At 42.9% G+C, this 27,778-nt stretch overlaps 1 protein-coding gene across 3 annotated transcripts in view; it reads left to right on the forward strand.

Moving 5' to 3' along the window:
* The window catches only part of LOC118389975 (rho GTPase-activating protein 32-like), a 262,757-nt gene that overhangs the window by 57,437 nt on the left and 177,542 nt on the right, over positions 1-27,778 (forward strand). The window contains exon 2 of one of the 3 annotated variants that reach the window (XM_052529794.1): positions 8,743-8,868. The exons of the other annotated variants lie outside the window; for them this stretch is intronic. The gene's annotated coding sequence lies outside the window, so the exon portion shown is untranslated. The remainder of the gene's footprint in view (positions 1-8,742; positions 8,869-27,778) is intronic. 3 annotated transcript variants of the gene reach the window in all.

A 27,778-nucleotide genomic window follows, 5' to 3' on the forward strand; every position in this document is an offset into this window, starting at 1 on the left:
TGAATTCATGTTAACAATAGAGAGAAGTTTACATCAGTAAAATATATACTGTTTAAGAGCATTGTGACAGATTGCATTAAAATGTGTTCCCATCTAAATGCAACTTATCTTTCTTTCCGTCCCGGCGTCTGTCATGCACCATGAATCATGTCTGTTGCACACAGGCGTTCAGAATATACACTACCTTTCAAAAGTTTTGGGTCACTTACAAATGTCCTTGTTTTCCATTAAAATATACATGAAATGAGTTGCAAAATGAATAAGAAATAATATCAAGACATTGCCACGGTTATAAATAATTGTTTTTAATTTAAATACTAATTGTGTCCTTCAAACTTTGCTTTGGTCAAAGTATTCTCCATTTGCAGCAATTACAACCTTGCAGACCTTTGGCATTCTAGTTGTCAATTTGTTGAGGCAATCTGAAGATATTTCACCCCATGCTTCCTGAAGCACCTCCCATAATTTGGATTGGCTTGATGGGCACTTTTTACGGTCAAACTGCTCCCACAACAGCTCAATAGGGTTGAGGTCCGGTGACTGTGCTGGCCACTCCATTATAGACAGAATACCATCTGACTGCTTCTTCCCTAGGTAGTTCTTGCATAGTTTGGAGCTGTGCTTTGGGTCATTGTCCTGTTGTAGGAGGAAATGCATGGCGTTGCAAAATGGAGTGATAGCCTTCAAGATCCCTTTTACATTGTACAAATCTCCCACTTTACCACCACCAAAGCACCCCCAGACCATCATATTGCTTCCACCATGCTTGACCGATGGCGTCAAGCACTCCTCCAGCATTTTTTTCTGCGTCTCACGAATGTTCTTCTTTGTGATCCGAACACCTCAAACTTAGATTTGTCTGTCCATAACACTTTTTTTTAATCTTCCTCTGTCCAGTGTCTGTGTTCTTTTGCCCGTTTTAATATTTTTATTGGCCAGTCTCAGATATGTATTTTTCTTTGCAACTCTGCCTAGAAGGCCAGCATCCCAGAGTCGCCGCTTCACTGTTGACGTTGAGACTGGTGTTTTACGGGTACTATTTAATGAAGCTGCCAGTTGAGGACTTGAGGCGCCTGTTTCTCAAACTAGAGACACTAATGTACTTGTCCTGTTGCTCAGTTGTGCACCGGGGCCTCCCACTCCTCTTTCTGTTGTGTTTAGAGCCAGTTTGTGCTCTTCTGTGAATGGAGTAGTACACAGCGTTGTACGATATCTTCAGTTTCTTGGCAATTTCTCACATGGAATAGCCTTCATTTCTCAGAACAAGAATAGACTGACGACTTTCAGAAGAAAGTCCTTTGTTTCTGGCCATTTTGAGCCTGTAATCGAACCCACACATGTTGATGCCCCAGATACTCAACTAGTCTAAAGAAGGCCAGTTGTATTGCTTCTTTAATCAGGACAACTGTTTTCAGCTGTGCTAACAGAATTGCAAAAGGGTTTTCTAACCATCAATTGGCCTTTTAAAACAATCAACTTGGATTAACTAAGACAACGTGGCATTGGAACACATGAGTGATGGTTGCTGATAATGGGCCTTAGATTATTGCATAGTTTGCTTTCTCCTTAAAGTTCTTTTGAAATCTGACACGGCGGTTGCATTAAGGAGAAGTTTATCCAAAGTTCCATGTATAATAGTCGTATCTTTATCAATGTTTGAGTATTTATGTAAATTGATGTAGCTCTCTGGAATATCACCGCATGTTTTAGAACTACTGAACGTAACGCGCCAATGTAAACTCAGATTTTTTTAAATCTAAATATTAACTTTATCAAAACAAAACATCTATTGTGTAACATGAAGTCCTATGAGTGTCATCTGATGAAGATCATCAAAGGTTAGTGATTAATTTAATCTCTTTCTGCTTTTTGTGACTCCTCTCTTTGGCTGGGTTTTTCTGTGACTTGGTGGTGACCTAACATAATCGTTTGTGGTGCATTCGCTGTAAATCCTTTTTGAAATCAGACACTGTGGCTGGATTAACGAGAATTGTATATTTAAAATGGTGTAAAATACTTCTGGAATTGTAATTATGAGATTTTTGTTGTTTTGAATTTGGCGCCCTGCGCTAGCGGAACCCCCTCCCAGTCCTAGACAGGGTAAAGATACAATTCTCGTTAATCCAGCAACAGTGTCTGATTTCAAAAATGCTTTAGAGCGAATGCACCACAAACGATTATGTTAGGTCACCACCAAGTGAAAAAATTTTTTTAGCCAAAGAGACGAGTCACAAAAAGCACAAATAGAGATAAAATGAATCACTAACCTTTGATGATCTTCATCAGTTGACACTCATAGGACTTAATGTTGCACAATACATGTATGTTTTGTTCGCTAAAGTGCATATTTATATTTAAAAAATCTCATTTTACATTGGCGCGTTACGTTCAGTAGTTCTAAAACATGTATTGATTTTGCAGAGAGCCACATAAAGTTACAGAAATACTCATAAATGTTGATGAGAATACAAGTATTACACATGGAATTAGAGATGTACTTCTCCTTAATGCAACCGCTGTCAGATTTAAAAACAACTTTACGGAAAAAGCAAACCATGCAATAATCTGAGTACAGCGTTCAGACAACAAACCAGCCAAAAAGATATCTGCCATATTGGGTAGTCAGAAATAGAGTTATAAATATTCACTTACCTTTGATCTACATCAGAATGCACTCCCACGAATCCCAGTTCATCCATAAATGTTTGATTTGTTCGACAATGTCCATCAGTTATGCCCAAACATCTTCTTCTGTTAGGGCGTTTGGTAAACAAATCCAAAGCGTATTCAGGTCGCGCCGAACATCGGACGAAAAGTTCAGAATTTCCGTTACAGCCCATAGAAACCTGTCAAAATAAGTATAGAATCAATCTTTAGGATGTTTTCAACATAAAGATTCAATAATGTTCCAACTGGAGAATTCCTATGTCTGTAGAAAAGCAATGGAGCGAGAGAACTCTCTCGTGACCGCACGTCAAAGCCCAAGGCACTCTGCCAGACCACTTACTCAAACAGCTCTCATGAGGGGTCCTTTATAGTAGAATCCTCAAACCAGTTTCTAAAGACGGTTGACATCTAGTGGAAGCCTTAGTGGGATATTGGTTGTTGCACTTCCTATCTACAATAGGGGCCAAGTAAAATAAATAAATAAATACAAGCCTCAGATTTCCCACTTCCTGATTGATTTTTCTCAGGTTTTCGCCTGCCATATGAGTTCTGTTAGACATCAGACATCATTCAAACAGTTTTAGAAACGTCAGTTTCTAATGCTACTAATAATATGCATATATTAGCATCTGGGACAGAGTAGCAAGGCAGTTTACCTTTGGCACCTTATTCATCCAAGATACTCAATACTGCCCCATATGTCACCAAGAAGTTAACTTGGAATGTAAAAAAGAAAAGAGACACCACTGCTGAGAGCATGAAATAATCAGTGGTGCAACCAGTAGTTTTCCCCTGCTAACGTTAGTAGCTTGTGTTCTAGCAGTGTGACAATAGTGAAATAAGCGGTTGTCAACTTCAAGGTTGATGTTGTTGCTAACTTGTTAGCATCACCCTTTTCAAGATTAACTTTGAAAATGTGTTCAGACTTCGTTTACAAATGATCATCATATGGTGAGGGGCACTTATTTTTGCATCTCGCTTGCTGTTAACTATCTCTTTAAATATAATGACTGAAACACTGTTGCATTTAAACTTTAAATCCCCGGTTAGTGTGATGCGCAATAAAATATATTTGCAATGGGATGTAATTGCTGTTTTTTTTCATTTCGGAAATGAAATGGTTGTGCTTTTGTATTGTTATGATTTCATGGAGCCTACTGGAGTGAATAGGATGCTTATTCTTTAACATTATTTTATGCTCTGTGAGTGCTATTGCCTGTCTGTCTGCCATGTCTTTGTTTAACCAAAACGTGCTCAACTTCAGCGCAATTGAGTGCACAGGTATTATTGTCGCTGTCCTTTCAGCACCATAAATTGTTTGATTCATTTAGAATGTCATCAAAAAGCATTGTTAGTTCCTCCTTCACTAGAATGTTAAAACTGCGGAAGGTATGTCAGGTGCATTAAGTGATACTATATTTTCTGTTATTTTCTTGATTATTTAGTTTGATACAACATATTGGATGGTTTTTGATCCCTCTGAAGTCCTAGGTCTTAGTCACTGTTCACCAATGCTAGCTACTCTAGATTTTCATAAGCGGCTACTGTGAGGGAATTGTTTATTGAATGAAAAGTAACTGCAATAATGTTGGATCAAAATAACTACTGCTGGTAATAATGCAATTCCTGAGTGATCACCACCTGCATTTCGCTGCTTGACTAAACCAGAGGGATTCATTGTGTCCTGAGTGGGAGCCATACTCAGGTCTAGCCCTTTGCAACAAGTAAATATCTCTTAAAAGGCTCTTCTCCCCATCTTCCTTTCTCTCTTTTCTTTACCCCCTTTCTCCTTCTCCTGCTGCGCTTGCCTCTTTCCTTCTGTACTCCTCTCAATTGTCTATCCCACATTGTCAGCTGTCTTCTCTACTCTACTACCTATCCTCTCTCAGAAACGCTGCAGTCCTTGGGGTGGCGACCTATTTCCCGCTTGTTTCCAAATTACCCCATGAATATGCACTACCTGCTGGATTAGGGTCCGTGCCTTTCAGTCAGGGAGATCAAACAGGTCTGGCTGATGACCGTGCGAGACAGACGCAGAAAATCCCTGCATTGTACAAGAGCAATCCGGATCTGCAATCCCTCAGGATGGCTAGAGAAAGCGCTTTTGATTTCTTCTTTATAAAGGGACAAAATCCAAGCTGGATCTGCAATCTTTCTCTCCCCACATGGCGCAAAATCCAGGCCCGTAAACTGGGATTGAATCCAGGCCCGTAAACTGGGATTGAATCCAGGACCATAAACTCTCGGATTGATTTAGCCTTACCTTTGCGTGCCTTAAATTTTCATTTTCTCTTTTCTTTTTTTTTGATTTGTCTGAGGTGCCATGTTTAATTGGAGAGAGATCACTATTGATATAGGGGGAAATACAATGGTGCAGAGGGGTTGTTCCCTCATGTGTCTCATGTTTTTCATTTGACTGCTCTACCATATCAGCATATCCCTTGATTTTGACATATTTTAGCTTAAAGGACTATTTCACCCCCTAACCCCTTGCTAACATATATCATTCAATGATCTGGAGGCATTGACGTGTGTGTTTGTGCATTAAAACACTGTCGGTCTTTTGCAACTACGCCTATGTTTTACGTGTTTGCTTTCAATCATTTTAATGATCAGATTTGGTGATCCATCAATGGAAAAAGAGAAGCCATTCTGGCCTTATCAACACACTAGAGCAGCATTGCCTTTATCAGATCCTCTCTCAAGACTTCCACTGGTACTGGAGCTAATTTTGCAGCCTCGCTCTCTGTGTGCCATCCTGTTTCACATGGGCCTTAATTAAGTAGCTGTTCAAGTGGAATGAAGACTCAGTTCCTGTAGTCTCACCCTGAGCCTCTGTGTGCTTTTCTTTTGAATTAAATCTAGAGTAGGCTGGCGGTAGCGCACAACCCCCTTTTATTCTTCAACCCATCTCTTGATTTCCTTGCTTATTCACATGCTTATACGCATGGGAAGAGTTTCTTCAGAAATGATATTTTTCTGTCTTTATTAATTAATTTCAAAGGGGTAAACTGTGGGTGGACAGTAATCCTGTACATTTACAGGCCAGACTCTCAATGCCAGACTACATTATTCTGTACCTGTAGGTGACTTGCATCCATTACGTATTTAATCCCTAGTGCACCAACAGTGTTTCACTGACTATTCACAATGGAGATGTAGAAATCCTTAATGCTCGGAGCATGGGGATTGTTGACCAATCATGTTCATGTTGTCATGCTGCATCACATGGTTCTAAACCATTCGTCAGGTATTTCCTAAAAAGTTAAGGAATGAGTCGAAACAACTTATTCTCCTGTAAAGTACATTGTCACGATTTCAAACCTATATGATATTACGAAGAACAAGTTAATCTCACATCCCTGAAAATATCTGTAATTTTGTGCATCTTGTTCACGTAATTCATGCTAATGATGGGTTGTTGAATCCCATTCATTCCTGGTAGGAATGTGGTCCTTGAACCAGAATGCACTGAGCCGCTCATTGAAAATGAACAGATCATTCTCATTGGCATTATTACGGCTAATGCTAACCTGGTTAGGCTCTCCTTTCTTTGAATATTGCTAAACGCACTGCTTACAGGCTCACTTCCTCCCTCTTGTTTGTCGTCAGAGGTTCATTTTGTAAACAAGGGATGATACTGATGTGTGGCCACCCAGGCCTATAGGCTACAGGCTAACCTCCCGTAAGAAGTTAGGTAAGTGGGAGTTATCCATGAGTGCCAAATGACTCATGGGTACCAAACAGTGTCATTTGAATTCGGGATGGGCACGGTTATACAAATATCGGAACGGATGTTGGTATTCGATTACTTGGGAGAGTATTCATTTTTTGGAGAAAAAAAAACAGGCCTTTTTATATTTATCTAAAATGTTATAAAATGATCTGTTACATTGCTTCATACCATACAAGGATAAATCATTACATTTGACATTAAGAAAACAAAAGTTTTTGTGTGTCCGCCCCATTAAAAAAAAAAAAAAAGAAGTGGCCTAGACATGTGTAGCTTGTTGTTATTGTGGTCAATCAAAGCAGGGCTACAGTCACACTCCATGTGTAGCAGGTGAATTGGGAGATTTCTAATCAATGCAAAATGTAATTAAATTGGCTAAATGAGAAGGCTACAATGATCATCCAACAGGTAGGCTGTTTCAAATGAATGGAGTTGTTGTAGACATAGGACAGTGAGCGCAGGAAAATAGTCCCCAATTAGCCTTGCTACTTTCGTTAGCTGGCTAGTAGCTAGCTTGCTTCTTTACGATTTGACACAGTCAAAGGTACTACCAGATTTGTAACCTATGGCAGCAACACGTTTCTCTAACTAGCGCGAGTCTGTTTGGCTACTTTCTCCCTCTGTGCCACACACAGATTGTCAGAGCGCAGCGGACTGTTGCTCTCAAGTCGCACGAGCAAGTCTCCATTGAAGTTTAAAAATATATTTTCTTTAAAACGTGTATTTCGACCATCCCGATAACCCAAAGAATATCATAGTAATCAAATGCTGAAATAAATCCAAATGCCCATCCCTAATGTTGAATATATGTCCCCTAATTTGTATTCAGGGAACATGCATAACCAACTGAAAACAATGAAATGTTATCAAAATGAAAACTGCTCTCTGTTCTTTTGCCTTGCTAGCTATTGCCAACAGTTGGTTGATAAGGAGCCAGTGTCTTTTTTTCTCCATCTGTCCTGTCATATTAGGGCTGTTGGGGATATAAGCTTCCAGTACCTTTTGAACAGCACTGGAAGCCCACGAGGATTTGTGGTTGTCAGTGTGGGAGCTGAACGGCAGGGCCCTGGAGATTTGCACAGTCCTTGTGTGTCTCATCCCCCCATTTCATCTCCCATATTTTAGAATGTTTGGAGTCACAGCTCAAACTATCTACGCCACAGATATCACCTGCATATCCCCGGTTCCCAAATCCCAACCAGATTTACACAATGCTACACTGTTGGTCACACTTATGGGGTGTCCTTATGATGTACACTGGGAATGAGCCATAATGAGTCGCTATGTTGGCATGATATAAACTAGAGGTCGACCGATTAATCGGAATGGCCGATTAATCAGGGCCGATTTCAAGTTTTCATAACAATCGGTAATCTGTATTTTTTGGGGCGCCGATTTGCAGAGTTTTTAAACTCTGCTGTTGGCTCTGCGAGTGACTGGTGCCAGAACATCCCCACAAGTCTTGTTTTGGACCTTGACTGTGCACTCGCTATTACCTCATTACCTCACACCACAGACCCCACACCTAAGCATGATGCACAATGTATAACCCAGGGATGTAGAGTATCAAAATACACACTTCAAAAACACTCATCAATATGGATGCCTTTTCTTTACATGTAGTTTCACGGCAGCTGTTCTACTTTTCCCCTCTCTATCTTGTATGCTATGACTCATTAAAGAAGATGGCAGCGCCCAAGTCTCATAGAGGAGGCATGCCTACAGGCATCTCATCGCCGTCTCTGGCTTGTCTACAAATAGGTGTCCTTATCCAGCTTGTTGAGCTAGCGTAGTGTTAGCCCGCAACTAACAGGATCAGCATTGGCATGCTAGCTCTGCCTCATTAATCAAAGTGAGAGTGAAGGTAATGAGGAAGAAACATGCAAGAAACATTCATCCAATCAGTGACCATCTCCAGTTATACTTTATCAAAACAGGTGAGAGATATCACAGTGGTAGGCAAGCATCAAATGTAGCTTATCTGGCAAACAACATCAGCAAGGCGCACCAGGAAACTTATGCGAGGCGCCATTTAAAAAATTTTTTTTTTTACCTTTATTTAACCAGGCAAGTCAGTTAAGAACAAATTCTTATTTTCAATGACGGCCTAGGAACAGTGGGTTAACTGCCTGTTCAGGGGCAGAACGACAGATTTGTACCATGTCAGCTCGGGGGTTTGAACTTGCAACCTTCCGGTTACTAGTCCAACACTCTAACCACTAGGCTACCCTGCCGCCCCATTGAGTAATTACTTATTGATTTGTACTTGTCTGTTTGCAGGTCACCTACAGTGGTGACCTGACTCGGAGTTCAGCTAAAATCCTCTCATTCCCACTGCACAGTGGCAACAGGCCCCTGCACAACACTCCTCGGGGCAATGAGTCATTCTAGGCAAAGTCGCTGACCCATTGCACAGATGCACTGCAGAGGACATAAAGAAGATTAATTTCACTCACTGGCAACCGAAGGTATTTACAAACCTTTTTTTAATTGTGTTTTTTGACCTCTTGAGTGGTTTTAAGGTGGCTGACATTCCAATTTAAATAATAGTTCACAATTCATCCAATGACGAAACGGGGAGAACTTGGGACAATATGGCAATCTGAATAATTAAAATCTATACTAGACTGGGATGATGTGTTTGTTTCCACCTGATGGGCTTCATCAACTCAATAACATTTTAATTGTCTATTAACCAAATTAATTGCTTTCGTGGGTTTAGCGTTAATAAAATGAAAATGTTTTCGTTTAGTCATCACCTCATCCCCTCCCTGTGTATCTGTTCTGTGACGGAGTCAAAGCTCCCAGAGGAGTGTACTGGAGATAATTGCAAGGTGTGGACAAGCTTTCGCTGCAATTACATGTTGGCTGACATTCTGTGACTAAAGCTGAAACACACACCTCCTGTACTATATTAGGTGCCATGGGGGGGGGTCGGTAGATTCCTCACCACTGGAGCCCCAGGAGCCAAATATATATATTTTTTGAGTGGAAGGTCCTCTCTGTTAATCCACTAAGCTTGCAGGTCTTTGTGCAAGCCTGGGAGACTCTCCACTCGCTCCCTCTGTCATCCATTCATTCATTTATTTGAGTTATTTCTGGGGCAGCCGGCTTCCCGTCAGCCAGTAGTCCCAGATCTCCAAATCAAATCCAATTTTATTTGTCACATACACATGGTTAGCAGATGTTAATGCGAGTGTAGCGAAATGCTTGTGCTTCTAGTTCCGACAATGCAGTGATAACCAACAAGTAATCTAACTAACAAGGGGATAAAGAATATGTACATAAGGATATATGAATGAGTGATGGTACAGGGCAGCATACAGTAGATGGTATCGAGTACAGTATATACATATGAGATGAGTATGTAAACAAAGTGGCATAGTTAAAGTGGCTAGTGATACATGTATTACATGAGGATGCAGTCGGTGATATAGAGTACAGTATATACGTATGCATATGAGATGTATAATGTAGGGTAAGTAACATTATATAAGGTAGCATTGTTTAAAGTGGCTAGTGATATATTTACATTTCCCATCAATTCCCATTATTAAAGTGGCTGGAGTTGGGCCAGTGTCAATGACAGTGTGTTGGCAGCAGCCACTCAATGTTAGTGGTGGCTGTTTAACAGTCTGATGGCCTTGAGATAGAAGCTGTTTTTCAGTCTCTCGGTCCCAGCTTTGATGCACCTGTACTGACCTCGCCTTCTGGATGATAGCGGGGTGAACAGGCAGTGGTTCGGGTGGTTGATGTCCTTGATGATCTTTATGGCCTTCCTGTAACATCGGGTGGTGTATGTGTCCTGGAGGGCAGGTAGTTTGCCCCCGGTGATGCTTTGTGCAGACCTCACTACCCTCTGGAGAGCCTTACGGTTGAGGGCGGAGCAGTTGCCGTACCAGGCGGTGATACAGCCCGCCAGGATGCTCTCGATTGTGCATCTGCAGAAGTTTGAGTGCTTTTGGTGACAAGCCAAATTTCTTCAGCCTCTATTTGTCAACGTAGGTCCTACCCCTCCTCACATCAGACTCTATCAACCAGACAATTTATTTCCAATGTTTTGGTGCTGGAGTGTCTGCAGCAACACATATCCAGGCAAGTCTGAACATGTATGGAGAGCTCTGAATTCATAAACGGAGTAGGTGGATAATCAACGTTATCAATCATTGCATTATGAAGCATTCTTGTGGTTTTGCTGGCTGATAAACTATAATCCGTATTTTAATGGCCGTACCTATACGGAAAATATGGGGATGTACAGCTTCTCATCAATCAACTCCCATATCCCAACTGTAATCGGTTGATCAAACACCCCAGAAAAGCAGTTTGAAATGCAAGCAAAGTAACACAACCATGATTTATAGCTACAGCGGTATTCTCCATAAACAGGTTGGGTATACAGTCAGCCTATTACCCAGTTTGGCTTCTCATGACAACACATCTAGGGTCTCTGACAGGCTTTGGGTCACTTTCCTACTTCCTAACCTTGTAATATTGTGAAACTTGCATCGACTGTGTGCTGTAGTCGAGAAGGGACCAAAATCCAACAAGTGAATTGTCACTTTTCCGCCGATCTCGCAATGTTGCATTAGCACACAAAAGAGAAGGTTGGCAGTGATTGAACACAGGTGAACCTGGCCTACACACCTTTCCTTTTAAAATTGCAGTTACTCCTAGGGTTGGAAACTTAACTGTACATTTACGGAATTTTTCCATGGGACGTTAAAGCGCTGGAATTTGGGGATTTTTGCTTAAATTCACAAAAAAAGTTATCTAACAGCAAACCTTTTTTGTGGCATACACAAGGCAATTCTAGGTTTTGTGGCATATTTTTGTTAATTAAACTATCCCCAATTCATTGGAATTGCAACCCTCTGCATGCACAGTGTATTCTGCCATCACATGTGCAGCTGATTCTCAAGATCTTGCATGCTAATGAGATGCTATTGAGCCGACACTACTACACTGTCTGAGCCAAGGACTACGTGCTTTCTGGTAAGGTGGGGTGAATATACTGGGTGGGGTGAATATATTTTATGACATACATGTTTTGTTAACTAGTAAATAGTAGGCTACAGCAAAGTGTGTTTAAATCATATCTAACTTGTTAACAATTTCTGCTAGTTAGTTTTTGCTACCATGTGGGTTTTCGTTTGCTTGAGCCTGCTAACTGAGTGTTAATTCACCTGCTTCCATACATGTTTCATTTTAAAACATTTATCTTACAAAGGAGTTTAATCTAGGTATTTATCTGTATAAGGAATAGTTTTTTTTTTTCCTATTTTTTTTCCTAATCTTTACAGGAAGTGCCCGTGGTATTTATCTGATGTGTGGACACATTTCACTGAAGCTATTGTAGAAGGAAAAGCTGTGTACATTTGCAAATACTGTGCCAAATCATATGTGAAGAATGCAACAAAGATGCAGAATCATCTGACCAAGTACATAAAGTTCCCCCAGCACTCACAAGCAACCTCTGACAAAAGTCCCTCTACTTCTATTCGAGGTGAAAATGTTGAATCCGACATCTTATCGATAGCAACAGCTCATGGTCCTCCTGGAATGAGAAGTGTCTTTGACTCAATGGATGAATGTAGTCAGAGAAATGCTGATGAATCTCTTGCTTGAGCTGCGTATGCAAACGGGTCACCTCTGATGCTCACAGGCAATGTGTATTGGAAGAGATTTCTGAATGTTCTTTGCCCAGCATACACCCCTCCAACCAGACATGCTTTATCTACTAATTTGCTGGATGCAGAGTTCAAGTGAAGGTCAAGCAAATCATAGAGAAAGACTGCTGTATTGCAATCATCTCTGTTGGGTGGTCGAATGTTCGTGGGCAAGGAATAATTAACTACATCTCCACCCCTCAACCAGTATACTATAAGAGGACAGACACGCCGGTCTCTACATTGCAGATGAGCTGAAGGCAGTCATCAATGCCCTTGGACCACAGAAGATATTTGCACTGGTGACAGACAATGCTGCAAACTTGAAGACTGCTTGGTCTGAAGTGGAGGAGTCCTACCCTCACATCACACCTATTGGCTGTGCTGCTCATGCATTGAATCTGCTCCTCAAGGACATCATGGCACTGAAAAAAATGGATACACTCCACAAGAGCCAAGGAAATGATTATGTATGTGAAGGGTCATATAGCAGCAATTTACCTCACCAAGCAAAGTGAGAAGAATTAGAGCACCACATTGAAGCTTCCTAACAACACCCGTTGGGGTGGTGTTGTCGTCATGTTTGACAGTCTCCTGGAGGGGAAGGAGTCTCTCCAAGAAATGGCCATATCACAGTCTGCCGATATAAATAGCCCCATCAAGAGGATATAGTCTATAGTCTGCCGATATAGATAGCCCCATCCTGGATGATGTATTTTGGGAGTGTGGTAAGCAGCCTGAAACTCCTGAAACCTATAGCAGTAGCCATTGCACAGATTGAAGGAGACAATGCCATCCTATCTGATGTTCAGACTCTGTTTGCAGATGTAAGAGAAGAAATCTGTACTGCACTGCCCACTTCACGGTTGCTCCAAGTAGAGGAAATTGCAGTTCTGAAATGCATCAAAAAGCGTGAAGACTTCTGCCTGAAGCCCATAAACGCAGCAGCGTACATGTTGGACCCCAAGTATGCTGGCAAGAGCAAGGTTCTTGACAGTCTGGTTTAAGTACACTTCCAAGCAAGGGCTTTGGGATGGAGATGCAATATGGCAGTCATGCCAACATATTTCACAGCCACCTGGTGGAAGGGACTTTGTGGATCTGAGGCTCTTTCCCCTCTTGCCTCCTCCATCCTCCATCCTCCATATCTAACCAGCTGCTTCAGAGCACAACTGGACCTTGTTTGGGAACACACACACCAAAGCACGCAACAGGCTGACCAATACAAAGGTTGAAAATTTGGTGGCCATCCGGGTGAATTTGAGGCTTTTTGAGCCTGAAAAATGAGCCATCCTCAACAAGGTTGGAAAGTGACTGTGACGATGAGGCCCCAGAGTCTGATGTTCAAGAGGTGGTCCAGGGAGAGGAACTGGAAGCCTGAGAGGAAGACAACCAAAGCTTTAGTTACTAGACTACCATTTCACAGATATGTTAAATGTTTTTGGGAGATGCGATTAGATCATTGGGAATCATTCAATATTCCCTTTTCTTCAGTGAAATCATCCCATGTGAAGTCAACACTTAAATAGTTTTTAAAAACTTCTATTGGAAGGATTTAATCATTTGCAACTATGTCTACTTATAAGGTAAAAGGTTTATGTTTCGGACTCCATATGCTATGGTAAATATATCCAATGCAAAAAAACATTACATTTAAATGGTGTTAATATTAATTTGCATAGATTTCCTTTAATTCCCATATGTTTGTTAATTCCCACAAAGTTTTTTTTATGTCTGAATATTCCCCAAAATATGCAACCCTGGTCACTCCCCAGAGTGAACCCAGTGTTATTGACTTGTTAATTGTTTACTCCATGTGTAACTCTGTTGTCTGTTCACACTGCTATGCTTTATCTTGGCCAGGTCGCAGTTGCAAATGAGAACTTGTTCTCAACTAGCCTACCTGGTTAAATAAAATTAATAATAATAATAATGCTAGCTACCTGCTGCATGACAATATGAGCGGAGATGGAAGGATTTAATTGAGGATTTGTTATCAGAGATGGCTGTGTTTGATTAGGCCCCATGTTACATCTGTGGGGAGGTTATAGACCAATCAAAGGGCCATTGAAAAACCATGTCCAACCTAAATGCATCATGTATTGTCAGTTGCAGTATACTTAAAATTCATTCTTGTTATTTTATTATCTTGTCAATAAAAGAAAAGCATAATTGAGAATGCTTAACATTTAGGCTACACAAATACAAGCACACTTGCACTATGTATACAAAAGTATGTGTACACCCCATCAAATTAGTGGATTTTGCAATTTCAGCCACACCCGTTGCTGACAGTTATGTAAAATCGAGCACACAGCCATGCAATCTCCAAAGACAAACACTGGCAGTAGAAGGGACTTAATGAAGAGCTCAGTGACTTTCATTGTGGCACCGTCATAGGATGCCATCTTTCCAACAAGTCAGTTCAACAAATTTCTGCCCCGCTAGAGCTGCCCAAGTCAACTGTAAGTGCTGTTATTGTGAAGTGGAAACATCTAGGCGCAACAACGTCTTAGCCGCGAAGTTGTAGGCCACACAAGCTCACAGAAGGGGACTGCTGATGTGCGTAGCTTGTATAACTTATCTGTCCTCGGTTGCAACACTCACTACCGAGTTCTAAACTGCCTCTGGAAGCAACTTAAGCACAAAAACTGTTAGTCTGGAGATTCATGAAATGGGTTTCCATGGCCAAGCAGCCGCACACAAGCCAAAGATCACAATGTGCAATGCTAAGCGTTGGCTGGAGTGGTGTAAAGCTCTCCGCTATTGGACTTTGGAGCAGTGTACCGTAATTTCCGGACTATAAACCGCTACTTTATTCCCACACTTTGAACCTCGCGGTTTATACAATGACGCGGCTAATTTATAGATTTTTCCCGCTTTCACAAGATTCATGCCGCCAAAACTGAGCACCGTCACATAATGTTACAGAAAAATCGAGCGCGCTCAAACTTCCCATCATTCTGATTACGGTAGTAATTTTGTCACCCTCATCATGGCAAAGACACGAAGAAATGCATATGATGCAGCTTTCAAGTTGAAGGCTATCGATCTGGCTGTTGGAAAAGGAAATAGAGCTGCTGCATGGGAGATTGGCCTTAATGAGTCGATGATAAGACGTTGGAAACCGCAGCGTGAGGAACTGACTCAGTGCAAAAAGACAACAAAAGCTTTCAGAGAGAAGAAAAGCAGATGGCCCAAAGTATTTGCAGCCACTCGACATCAGTGTAAATCGTGCATTTAAGGTGGCGCTCCTTGTTCAGTGGGAGTCTTGGATGACAAGTGGGGAGAAATGCTTGACTAAAACGGGCTGCATGCGAAGAGAAACTTATGGTCAAGTCTGCCAGTGGGTCCTGACAGCGTGGAGCATTGTCAAAAAATCCACTTTCATCAACGGGTTTCGAAAAGCTGGACTGCTGCGTGTTGAAGGGGCAGCATGAGCTCAGTGGGGTATTTGCCTCCGGATGAAAGTGACTAGAGCGACAATGAAAACGATCCAACATCGGATGAAGCAATTCTGAGGCTATTCAACTCCGACACCGAAGGAGATGACTTCAGTGGTTTCAGTGCACAGGATGAGGAAGATGGTGACCTATGACTTTCTTGGTAGGCTACTGTTTTAATTTGTGTTACTTTGTGTGTTTCGCTAAAGCCTATTTATTTTTGTTACAAGCCGTGTTCGTTTAAAGACTGTGTACAGTTAATTTGTTTCAATGTACTGGTAGAGACGTGCGGCTTATTTATGTACAAAATACATATTTTTTTAAATAATTCAGTGGGTGCGGTTTATATTCAGGTGCGCTTAATAGTCCAGCAATTACGGTAAACAGGTTCTATGGAGTGATGAATCACGCTTCACCATCCGGCAGTCAAACGGACGAATCTGGGTGTGGCGGATGCCAGGAGAACGCTACCTGCCTGAATGCATAGTGCCAACTATACATTTTGGTGAAGGAGGAATAATGGTCTGGGACTGGGCCCCTTAGTTCCAATGCTACAGCACACAATGACGTTCTAGATTATTCTGTGCATTCCAACTTTGTGGCAACATTTTGGGGAAGGCTCTTTCCTGTTTCAGCATGCCCCAATGCACAAAGCGAGGTCCGTATAGAAATGGTTTGTCGAGATTGGTTTGGAAGAACTTCACTGGCCTGCACAGAGCCCTGACCTCAATTCCTTCGAACACCTTTGGGATGAATTGGAACGCCTTATCTCCCGCTATCAGTGCCCGACCTCACTAATGCTCTTGTCGCTGAAAGGAAGCAAGTCGCTGCAGCCATGTTCCAACATCTAGTGGAAAGCCCATGATTTTGGAATGAGATGTTCGACAAGCAGGTGTCCACATACTTTTGTTGATGTAGTGTGTGTGTGTGTGTGTGTGTGTGTGTCTGTGTGTGTGTGTGTGTGTGTGTGTGTATACTGTGTATAAAACATTAAGGACACCTGCTTTTTCCATGACAGACTGACCAGGTGAAAGCTATGATCCCTTGTTGATGTCACTTGTTAAATCCACTTAAATCTGTGTAGATTGTAATCTGTGTTTATCTGTGTAGGCTTGAGACAATTGAAACATTGATTGGTTCAAATCAAATTTTATTTGTCACATACACATGGTTAGCAAATGTTAATGTGAGTCTAGCGAAATGCTTGTGCTTCTAGTTCCGACAATGCAGTAATAACCAACAAGTAATCTTAACTAACAATTCCAAAACGACTGTCTTATACACACAAGTGTAGGGGGATAAAGAATATGTACATAAAGATATATGAATGAGTGATAGTACAGAGCGGCATAGGCAAGATACAGTAGATGGTATCGAGTACAGTATATACATATGAGATGAGTATGTAAACAAAGTGGCATAGTTAAAGTGGCTAGTGATACATGTATTACATAAAGATGCAGTAGATGACAGAGTACAGTATATACGTATATATATGAGATGAATAATGTAGGGTATGTAAACATATTAGGTAGCATTGTTTAAAGTGGCTAGTGATATATTTTACATCAATTCCCATTATTAAAGTGGCTGGAGTTGAGTCAGTGTGTTGGCAGCAGTGTGATGGCCTTGAGATAGAAGCTGTTTTTCAGTCTCTCGGTCCCAGCTTTGATGCACCTGTACTGACCTCGCCTTCTGGATGATAGCGGGGTGAACAGGCAGTGACTCGGGTGGTTGTTGTCCTTGGTGATCTTTATGGCCTTCCTGTGACATCGGGTGGTTTAGGTGTCCTGGAGGGCAGGTAGTTTGCCCCCGGTGATGCGTTGTGCAGACCTCACTACCCTCTGGAGAGCCTTACGGTTGTGGTCGGAGCAGTTGCCGTACCAGGCGGTGATACAGCCAAAACAGGATGCTCTCGATTGTGCATCTGCAGAAGTTTGTGAGTGCTTTTGGTGACAAGCCAAATGTTTTCATCCTCCTGAGGTTGAAGAGGCGCTGCTGCGCCTTCTTCACAACGCTGCCTGTGTGGGTGGAGCAATTCAGTTTGTCCGTGATGTGTACGCCGAGGAATTTAAAACTTACTATCCTCTCCTCTACTGTCCCATCGATGTGGATAGGGGGGTGCTCCCTCTGCTGTTTCCTGAAGTCCACAATTATCTCCTTAGTTTTGTTGAGTGTGATGTTATTTTCCTGACACCACACTCCGAGGGCCCACACCTCCTCCCTGTATGCCGTCTCGTCGTTGTTGGTAATCAAGCCTACCACTGTAGTGTCGTCCGCTAACTTGATGATTGAGTTGGAGGCGTGCATGGCCACGCAGTCGTTGGTGAACAGGGAGTACAGGAGAGGGCTCAGAACGCACCCTTGTGGGGCTCCAGTGTTGAGGATCAGCCGGATGGAGATGTTGTTACCTACCCTCACCACCTGGGGGCGGCCCGTCAGGAAGTTCAGTACCCAGTTGCACAGGGCGGGGTCGAGACCCAGGGTCTCGAGCTTGATGACGAGTTTGGAGGGTACTATGGCGTTAAATGCTGAGCTGTAGTCGATGAACAGCATTCTCACATAGGTATTCCTCTTGTCCAGATGGGTTAGGGTAGTGTGGTTGAGATTGCATCGTCTGTGGACCTATTTGGATGGTAAGCAAATTGCAGTGGGCCTAGGGTGTTAGGTAGGGTGGACTTGATATGGTCCTTGACTAGTCTCTCAAAGCACTTAATGATGACGGAAGTGAGTGCTACGGGGTGGTAGTCGTTTAGCTCAGTTATCTTAGCTTTCTTGGGAACAGGGACAATGGTGGCCCTCTTGAAGCATGTGGGAACAGCAGACTGGGATAAGGATTGATTGAATATGTCCGTAAACACACCAGCCAGCTGGTCTGCGAATGCTCTGAGGACGCGGCTGGGGATGCCGTCTGGGCCTGCAGCTTTGCAAGGTTTAACACGTTTAAATGTTTTACTCACGTCGGCTGCAGTGAAGGAGAGTCCGCATGTTTTGGTTGTGGGCCGTGTCAGTGGCAATGTATTGTCCTCAAAGTGAGCAAAAAAGTTATTTAGTCTGCCTGGGAGCAAGACATCCTGGTCCGTGACAGGGCTGGTTTTCTTTTTGTTATCCATGATTGACTGTAGACCCTGCCACATACCTCTTGTGTCTGAGCCGTTGAATTGCGACTCTACTTTGTCTCTATACTGATGCTTAGCTTGTTTGATTGCCTTGCAGAGGGAACAGCTACCCTGTTTGTATTCGGTCATGTTTCCAGTCACCTTGCCCTGGTTAAAAGCAGTGGTTCGCGCTTTCAGTTTCACGCGAATGCTGCCATCAATCCACGGTTTCTGGTTTGGGAATGTTTTAATCGTTGCTATGGGAACGACATCTTCAATGCACTTTCTAATGAACTCGCTCACCGAATCAGCGTATTCGTCAATGTTGTTGTTGGACGCAGTGCGGAACATATCCCAGTCCACGTGATGGAAGCAGTCTTGGAGCGTGGAATCAGATTGGTCGGACCAGCGTTGAACAGACCTGAGCGCGGGAGCTTCTTGTTTTAGCTTCTGTCTGTTGGCAGGGAGTAACAAAATGGAGTCGTGGTCAGCTTTTCCGAAAGGAGGGCGGGGGAGGGCCTTATATGCGTGGTAGCCGACTAGTAACATTGACAAGTTCAGGGCAGGGTACTGGGCGGAGGCTGGCTAGTGCTCACTATTTAACAGTCTGATGCCTGGAGATGGAAGCTGTTTTTCAGTCTCTCGGTCACAGCTTTGATGCACCTGCGCTGTCTCCACCTTCCGAACTCACTTCACTCATGCAAAAGAAGGAAGCTCGCGCTAGCACAAGTGCAAATCAAATACACCACTGTAACTCGGATTAATGGGTTTATGTGCTAATAATTGAAAAGATCGGTCAGAAAACCAGGTGTTTTAATCGCTGGATGCTTTCTTCGATTATGACCGTATGCCGATTTTAACATAATCAGAGTAAGGTGTTTACATGACTAATGCCGTACTCAGCCTACTGCCATAATCAGTTTAATATGAAATGATTAGTGTGCTTGTAAACATACAGCCATACAGAGTATGTAACATGTACTTGGTCTGATATCTGCTGGCCTGTCAATACCTCAGATAAGGTCATGCTCTTTAGGGACGGGACCCAGCCCCTCATCTCATGTAGACCGCCACCCAGCTTGTTCACATTAGTATGGGTCAGCTATGTCTGGAAACACAGTCAACTTTATCAATAGTCGGATCAGATTCCAAACACATACACAACCTTTATAGGTGTACACAACACACCCAATATCCAAAATGCTGCCTCGGTACTGGTACAATACAGTGAAGTGTAGCAATTCAGATTTTGTAGGTTGTCAGGAATAGACATGCCCAAAAAGATGGGCCTAGATCTTGACAACCAGGTGCACTCATTCAAGTTTAATCAAAGGCACGCTTCTCAAAATCATAATTTTCCACCCAATAGACAAAAAATAGTTTGTGTGTACTGTTAGGTACACACAAACACTTGCACTGTTCAAGCGAGAAACATTGCTGCACCTGTAAAATGTGCACGCAACCAATAACATTGGATTTGAAGATGACAAATCAGAGGACATTTTGTTTAAAACTATGCTGATTGATGCGCCATGCCATATCCCCAATTCTGGAGTCCTTAAAGGCAACCCTGTGCTTGAGTGTTATACATTTTGTCTGGTGGCTATGCTAGTTTAGTGCTTCCTACAGTATATTAGCTCTTCTGGTGTTCACCCAGTCCGTCAAATCCTTCCACCCCAGCTGCTAAGGCTTAAACTTACTGTCCAGTGAAAAGTTTATTCTTTTTGCGCGTACACAAAGGTTGTTGACTTGTCATTTAAGTATAGTTGTGGCCAATGCATAAATTAGAGTGGGAACCTTTTTCTTGCCCAGGGACATAGACTGCCAGTCATTGTTTTTTATTTATTTCTTATTTCACCTTTATTTAACCAGGTAGGCTAGTTGAGAACAACTTCTCATTTGCAACTGCGACCTGGCCAAGATAAAGCATAGCAGTGTGAACAGACAACACAGAGTGACACATGGAGTAAACAATTAACAAGTCAATAACACAGTAGAAAAAAAGGGGGAGTCTATATACAATGTGTGCAAAAGGCATGAGGTAGGCGAATAATTACAATTTTGCAGATTAACACTGGAGTGATAAGTGATCAGATGGTCATGTACAGGTAGAGATATTGGTGTGCAAAAGAGCAGAAAAGTAAATAAATAAAACAGTATGGGGATGAGGTAGGTGAAAATGGGTGGGCTATTTACCAATAGACTATGTACAGCTGCAGCGATCGGTTTGCTGCTCAGATAGCTGATGTTTGAAGTTGGTGAGGGAGATAAGTCTCCAACTTCAGCGATTTTTGCAATTCGTTCCAGTCACAGGCAGCAGAGTACTGGAACGAAAGGCGGCCAAATTAGGTGTTGGTTTTAGGGATGGTCAATGAGATACACCTGCTGGAGCGCGTGCTACGGATGGGTGTTGCCATCGTGACCAGTGAACTGAGATAAGGCAGAGCTTTACCTAGCATGGACTTGTAGATGACCTGGAGCAAGTGGGTCTGGCGACGAATATGTAGCGAGGGCCAGCCGACTAGAGCATACAAGTCGCAGTGGTGGGTAGTATAAGGTGCTTTAGTGACAAAACGGATGGCACTGTGATAGACTGCATCCAGTTTGCTGAGTAGAGTGTTGGAAGCCATTTTGTAGATGACATCGCTGAAGTCGAGGATCGGTAGGATAGTCAGTTTTACTAGGGTAAGCTTGGCGGCGGAGTGAAGGAGGCTTTGTTGCGGATTAGAAAGCCGACTCTTGATTTGATTTTCGATTGGAGATGTTTGATATGAGTCTGGAAGGAGAGTTTGCAGTCTAGCCAGACACCTAGGTACTTATAGATGTCCACATATTCAAGGTCGGAACCATCCAGGGTGGTGATGCTAGTCGGGCATGCGGGTGCAGGCAGCGATCGGTTGAAAAGCATGCATTTGGTTTTACTAGCGTTTAAGAGCAGTTGGAGGCCACGGAAGGAGTGTTGTATGGCATTGGAGCTCGTTTGGAGGTTAGATAGCACAGTGTCCAATGACGGGCCGAAAGTATATAGAATGGTGTCGTCTGCGTAGAGGTGGATCAGGGAATCGCCCGCAGCAAGAGCAACATCATTGATATATACAGAGAAAAGAGTCGGCCTGAGAATTGAAACCTGTGGCACCCCCATAGAGACTGCCAGAGGACCGGACAGCATGCCCTCTGATTTGACACACTGAACTCTGTCTGCAAAGTAATTGGTGAACCAGGCAAGGCAGTCATCCGAAAAACCGAGGCTACTGAGACTGCCGATAAGAATATGGTGATTGACAGTCGAAGGCCTTGGCAAGGTCGATGAAGACGGCTGCACAGTACTGTCTTTTATCGATGGCGGTTATGATATCGTTTAGTACCTTGAGTGTGGCTGAGGTGCACCCGTGACCGGCTCGGAAACCAGAATGCACAGCGGAGAAGGTACGGTGGGATTCGAGATGGTCAGTGACCTGTTTGTTGACTTGGCTTTCGAAGACCTTAGATAGGCAAGGCAGGATGAATATAGGTCTGTAACAGTTTGGGTCCAGGGTGTATCTCCCTTTGAAGAGGGGGATGACTGCGGCAGCTTTCCAATCCTTGGGGATCTCGGACGATATGAGAGGTTGAACAGGCTGGTAATAGGAGTTGCGACAATGGCGGCGGATAGTTTCAGAAATAGAGGGTCCAGATTGTCAATCCCAGCTGATTTGTACGGGTCCAGGTTTTGGAGCTCTTTCAGAACATCTGCTATCTGGATTTGGGTAAAGGAGAACCTGGAGAGGCTTGGGCGAGGAGCTGCGGGGGGGGCGGAGCTGTTGGCCGAGGTTGGAGTAGCCAGGCGGAAGGCATGGCCAGCCGTTGAGAAATGCTCATTGAAGTTTTCGATAATCATGGATTTATCGGTGGTGACCGTGTTACCTAGCCTCAGTGCAGTGGGCAGCTGGGAGGAGGTGCTCTTGTTCTCCATGGACTTCACAGTTTCCCAGAACTTTTGGAGTTGGAGCTACAGGATGCAAACTTCTGCCTGAAGAAGCTGGCCTTAGCTTTCCTGACTGACGGCGTGTATTGGTTCCTGACTTCCTGAACAGTTGCATATCACGGGACTATTCGATGCTATTGCAGTCCGCCACAGGATGTTTTTGTGCTGGTCGAGGGCAGTCAGGTCTGGAGTGAACCAAGGACTGTATCTGTTCTTAGTTCTGCATTTTTTGAACGGAGCATGCTTATCTAAAATGGAGAGGAAGTTACTTTTAAAGAATGACCAGGCATCCTCAACTGACGGGATGAGGTCAATGTCCTTCCAGGATACCCGGGCCAGGTCGATTAGGAAGGCCTGCTCACAGAAGTGTTTTAGGGAGCGTTTGACAGTGATGAGGGGTGGTCGTTTGACTGCGGCTCCGTAGCGGATACAGGCAATGAGGCAGTGATCGCTGAGATCCTGGTTGAAGACAGCGGAGGTGTATTTGGAGGGCCAGTTGGTCAGGATGACATCTATGAGGGTGCCCTTGTTTACAGAGTTAGGGTTGTACCTGGTGGGTTCCTTGATGATTTGTGTGAGATTGAGGGCATGTAGCTTAGATTGTAGGACTGCCGGGGTGTTAAGCATATCCCAGTTTAGGTCACCTAACAGAACACTCTGAAGCTAGATGGGGGGCGATCAATTCACAAATGGTGTCCAGGGCACAGCTGGGAGCTGAGGGGGGTCGGTAGCAGGCGGCAACAGTGAGAGACTTATTTCTGGAGAGAGTAATTTTCAAAATTAGTAGTTCGAACTGTTTGGGTATGGACCTGGAAAGTATGACATTACTTTGCAGGCTATCTCTGCAGTAGACTGCAACTCCTCCCCCTTTGGCAGTTCTATCTTGACGGAAGATGTTATAGTTGGGTATGGAAATCTCTGAATTTTTGGTGGCCTTCCTGAGCCAGGATTCAGACAAAGCAAGGACATCAGGGTTAGCAGAGTGTGCTAAAGCAGTGAGTAAAACAAACTTAGGGAGGAGGCTTCTGATGTTGACATGCATGAAACCAATGCTTTTTCGATCACAGAAGTAAACAAATGAGGGTGCCTGGGGACATGCAGGGCCTGGGTTTACCTCCACATCACCCGCGGAACAGAGAAGGAGTAGTATGAGGGTGCGGCTAAAGGCTATCAAAACTGGTCGCCTAGAGCGTTGGGGACTGAAAATAAGAGGAGCAGGTTTCTGGGCATGGTAGAATCTATTCAGGGCATAATGCGCAGACAGGGGTATGGTGGGGTGTGGGTACAGCGGAGTTAAGCCCAGGCCCCGGGTGATGATGAGAGAGGTTGTATCTCTGGACATGCTGGTTGTAATGGGTGAGGTCACCGCACGTGTGGGAGGTGGGACAAAGGAGTTATCAGGGGTATGAAGAGTGGAACTAGGGGCTCCATTGTGAACTAAAACAATGATAACTAACCTGAACAACAGTATACAAGGTATATTGACATACAGCGAGGCATACAGTAATCACAGGTGTTGAATTGGGAGAGCTAGCTAAAACAGTAGGTTGGACAGCAACAGCTAATCTGCTAGCATGACAACAGCAGGTAAAATGGCATTGACGAGGCAACGGGGCCAACAGATAAAACAAACAAGCAGAATGGAGTACCGTGATTAATGGACAGTCCAGCGTGCATCAGCTATGTGGCCAAGAGATCAGTGTCCAGGGGGCAGCAGTGGATGGGGCAGGTAAGCTGGACTGGCGAGTGTTATCCAGGTTAAAAAAACTAACAATGACTAAAAAGCTTGTAGCTAGTTAGCTGGTTAGCTTCTGGGGGTTCTTGAGTGTGTTCTAAAAAAATTTAAATAATAGCAATTCCGTATCACATTCGGTGAGGCAGGTTTCCGGGAGGTATAAACAAATTAAAAATCAAAAAGAGAAAGTAAATATGGGTGTTTGGGACGCGGCGATGCAGACGGTTAGCAGGCCTGTGCTAGCAAGCTAACAGTTCGTAGATAGCTAGATAGCTAGTTGTGAAGATCCAGCTGAAAAATGTCCGTTTGCGGTGGGAATCCGGGAATGAAATATAAGTAGGTCCATTATGCTCTGGTTAGAGTCGCGTTGTTCGAACTGGCGAGAGCTTTCCGGGCTGAAGGTTAGCTGATGACCGGTCAGCTGAAGACCGCTAGCATGGCTGGTGGTTAGCTGGCTAGCTTCAGTTGAGCTTCAGTTGAGGGGTTCCGGTTCCGAAGTAAATATAAATACTTTAGGAAAAATGGGGTTGGGTGAGGCGGGTTGCAGGAGAGTATTTGGAAGCTTAGGTTTAGCAAAAAGTTTTTAAAGAGATATGCGTAGAAAAATATGTAAAAAAACGAAAAAGAAACTATATATACAGTGGACACGACACGACGACTTACTGCTACGCCATCTTGTGATCACGCTAGAACTCTAACTTCTTTCATACTGGACACAAAGACATAAAATGTGTATACACAAGTTAATCTTACTGAAGTAGATGCATGGCCTCAGTGCCAAAATCCCGAAATATGCTGCCACATGGGTTAAACAAAGCCAGCCTGTTAGCCAGTATGTGCAACGCTTCTCGACATGGAGTTGGTAGCTAATTTGAATATCCAAGTGCATGTACGTTGGCTAACAGGCCTGGCAGGAGCACAGAGAAAAGCTGCTTTTTACCATCCTTAATTATATTTTATTTTGAAGGAAATCTATTAATTAATATTGCAATTAATTATAGGTAGGGATGCACTGATATGACATTTTTGGCTGATTCTGATATCTGAGATTTTCCTTGCCAAGAAGAAAAACGATACAGATAACCGATATTTCACATTTTAAATGCCTAGGGATTCTAGTACAGTTAAATAGTTGATACACACACTGCCCAAAAAGTGATTTTGTTGGCATTTGCGTATGTCCCAATTACCAGTAAAACAACAAAACCTATTTATTTAGCTTGCTGTGCTGTTTCATTTGTTCAGTCATTTAATTCTAAACCAGGATTTCATCATACATGTCAAGCATTGAAGTTTCAGCTCTGTCTCTCCGTGGCCTCTCTTCCTTGGTGCGCACTCACTGTGTCCGTTTCCATCTTGTCCAGCTGTCTATGTAAAATGTTCACGTAAACCCTGTTTCTTGTCTGCTTTGAAGTAGCGATCCTTGTACATAGCATGGTGGAGACAGAGTAAAGAGGCTCAGTGAGAATGCCACCGAATCGCTTGTTCAGTACTTGAGTACTTTTATACGTTTTAACCCCACGGTCCGTGTCTGCAGTTTTGTTGAGCAGGTATCACGTCTGCTGCAGACACAGTTGATCATCTTATTTCTCAAGTCAGTTATTTGAATGGCTTTAGGAGTGTTTCAAATATGTTCTCAAATGCCATTGTAATGGCATCGGTGGTATGAGAACCAGCACATTCTTGAGCATGCAAAACGTCTTTCCTCGGTACGAAATCCTTGTTGACCCATTCACTGTGCTGTCAGACTCAGCATGCTCATGGGACTCACATCACTGGTCCAAATGTCAGTCGTGAAGCTAATAGCATTGACGCCCATAGCATGTAGCTCATGGATGTGCGATTCAACAATACTGTGTAACTCCGGTAGGCAAACATCTGACAAATAGTGTACTGGGGCTCGACCAGTCGGCGAAAGCCAACATCATCCAAGACCGAGGACGGTTGATTGTCAAGGGCAATGAAATCCATTGTCTTGGCATTAACCTCTTGAAGCTAGGGGGCACTATTTTTATGTTTGGAAAAATAACGTTCCCAAAGTAAATGGCCTATTTCTCAGGACCAGATGCTAGAATATGCATATAATTGACAGATTAGGATAGAAAACGCTCTAAAGTTTCCAAAACTGTCAAAATATTGTCTGTGGGTATAACAGAACTGATATTGCAGGCGAAACCCTGAGGAAAATCAATCCAGGAAGTGGCTTCTATTTTGAAAACTACATGTTCCATAGCCTCCCATTGCTCCATTTAAAAGGATATCAATCAGATTCCTTTCCCTATCGCTTCCTCAAGGTGTTAGTCTTCAGACATAGTTTCAGGCTTTTATATTGAAAAATGAACCAGAATGATAACATCGCCTCAAGTGGTCACATGAGTTTTGCTCGTGCAACAGAGTTTGGATAGGTATTGCTTTTCCCTCTACTACTGTGAAAGATATTTGTGGTTGATATATTATCGATTATATATTTTTAAAACAACCTGAGGAATGATTATAAAAAACGTTTGACATGTTTCTGTGGACATTACGGATAATTAATCCTGTGGATTTCTGAACATAATGTGCCAAACAAACTGAGGTATTTTGGATATAAAAATGATCTTTATTGAACAAAAGGAACATTTGTTGTGTAACTGGGAGTCTCGTAAGTGAAAACATCCGAAGATCGCAAGGTAAACGATTAATTTGATTGCTTTTCTGATTTTCGTGACCAAGCTACCGGAGGCTAAGTGTACTTAATGTTTTGTCATGCGATCGATAAACTTACACAAACGCTTGGATTGCTTTCGCTGTAAAGCATAATTTCTAAATTTGAGACAGGTGGCTTAACAAAAGGCTAAGCTGTGTTTTGTAATATTGCGCTTGTGATTTCATGATTATGAATATTTTTAGTAACATTATTTGACTGGGGCGCTATGCTATTCAGTGGTCGCTGATGACAATTATCCTGCTTAGGGATGGGTAGCGTCAAGAAGGTAATGGATGTTGTCTCTGAAAAGTTCTTACTCTTTCAAATGACTGCTCCACTTCAACATGTTTAGTTGTTGGAAGTATGTGCTTAGTGTTTTTCTGTGTAGCGCTGTATTTTTGTGGCGGCATTACGTCATCTACATAGGTATGCACGTCAGCTTTGACATCGATTTTGCACCTTCGACGTTAAACTAGACATTGGGCCGATGTTGGCAATTTTTGCTAATATCGACCAATTCCAATATGCTCACCGATATATCGTGCATCCCTAACTCTCAGTGAGTTAGGTGATTCTTGGGGGGATATGAAGCACAAAAAAGCTAATATGTACCATTGACTATCATTGGAGTGATGCCACAAATGCAATAAAATAAATGCATTTCCAACGGTGGCCAGTTAAACAAAACCTAAGCATGGGCTGATGTCATACCTTGTCCATATACTGCTTACAGGGTAAGGAAACCAATACATAATTGTGTGCTTTGGGTGAACTATCCCT

The sequence above is a fragment of the Oncorhynchus keta genome, chromosome 11, assembly GCF_023373465.1.
Source record: "Oncorhynchus keta strain PuntledgeMale-10-30-2019 chromosome 11, Oket_V2, whole genome shotgun sequence".
Classification (NCBI taxonomy): Eukaryota; Metazoa; Chordata; class Actinopteri; order Salmoniformes; family Salmonidae; genus Oncorhynchus; species Oncorhynchus keta.